A 1166-nucleotide genomic window follows, 5' to 3' on the forward strand; every position below is an offset into this window, starting at 1 on the left:
GGTGGGGGTACAAAATCTCAAAATTTAGCGTTGCGTAATTTGTGAACGACCCCATATACTATTGCATGTTTAAAACCGATATTACTTACGTCAACACCAAACTTACAACAACAATAGACAACAGCATTATGATTGATATAACTACCACCCACACTCATAGTCATACTCAAATAATATAAAAGGGTGATCCCATGGAGAGGAAAAAAATTAGCCTTATGCAATTTGTTAGTGATAATCATCACTAAAACAAAAATAATTCTCAGAGGGGGCACCCGGGTTTGAACCGGGGACCTCTCGATCTGCAGTCGAATGCTCTACCACTGAGCTATACCCCCTTGGTATGCGTGTGTTGAGACCCAACAAAACTGATTCTGTATACCACAAGGAACGTGACCTAACGGCATTGGAAGCGAGAGTTTAGAAATCAGAATCACACTTATCACGTTATCACCGCGAGTGACGCCAACCGATTAGTTGCGTACATAACTAGAACAGGCGCCTTTAAGTGCATGGGATGGTAGTACTACTACCTACCTAGTCGATGTCATGTGTAAAAATGTGAATTTCTTCCGCTGATAACTGCTTGTAAAGGCATTCAGGAGGCTTCTTTTTGTAAATAGCATAGAAGAGAGCGAGCAACTCACAATGCATCAAAGGGTCAAGGTCCAACATTTGTCAGAGAAAAGCATGCGTCACCCAAGAGCGAATTAATGCGAATTACATCGTAATTAGAAACATACTGCAAATTAATGCCATTCACGTGTTTAGTGGGAAAATGACTTCAAATTGCATCTTAGTTAAAGTTTTATTATAAAAGGCACATGTTTTCCTCACATTGCATTGCATTGCGCTGTGGAATTTAGGAGCACGAGAACTATGATATGCGGCACAAGTCAACCACCTTGACAAAATGTTAGCCTATACATATGTTGTATGCAGCGTTCGTTTACTTCTCGCCGGTGGAACAATTACCCACCTGCGTAGGCAGATTTTCTACTGAGTCATATACCATGAGGTTTGGTTAAATTTACCTTGTGCTGGAGGACTGTGCGCGGTGGACAACTTTCTGTTGAGTGTGGCGCACGGCAGTAACTCGATAGCTTACCCAAAATTAAACGAAACCGCTCTTTTTTTATTCTAGTGAAACAGACAGGAAAATGCACACT

The 1166-nt window shown here is 41.3% G+C and overlaps 1 non-coding gene across 1 annotated transcript; it reads right to left on the reverse strand.

Annotated features, from left to right (window-relative positions):
* Positions 1-263: 263 nt before the first annotated feature.
* Positions 264-335, reverse strand: Trnac-gca (transfer RNA cysteine (anticodon GCA)). The gene has a single exon. It is a non-coding gene; the product is annotated as a tRNA-Cys (tRNA).
* Positions 336-1166: the final 831 nt, after the last annotated feature.

Source organism: Armigeres subalbatus, chromosome 2, assembly GCF_024139115.2.
Source record: "Armigeres subalbatus isolate Guangzhou_Male chromosome 2, GZ_Asu_2, whole genome shotgun sequence".
NCBI classification, from domain to species: domain Eukaryota; kingdom Metazoa; phylum Arthropoda; class Insecta; order Diptera; family Culicidae; genus Armigeres; species Armigeres subalbatus.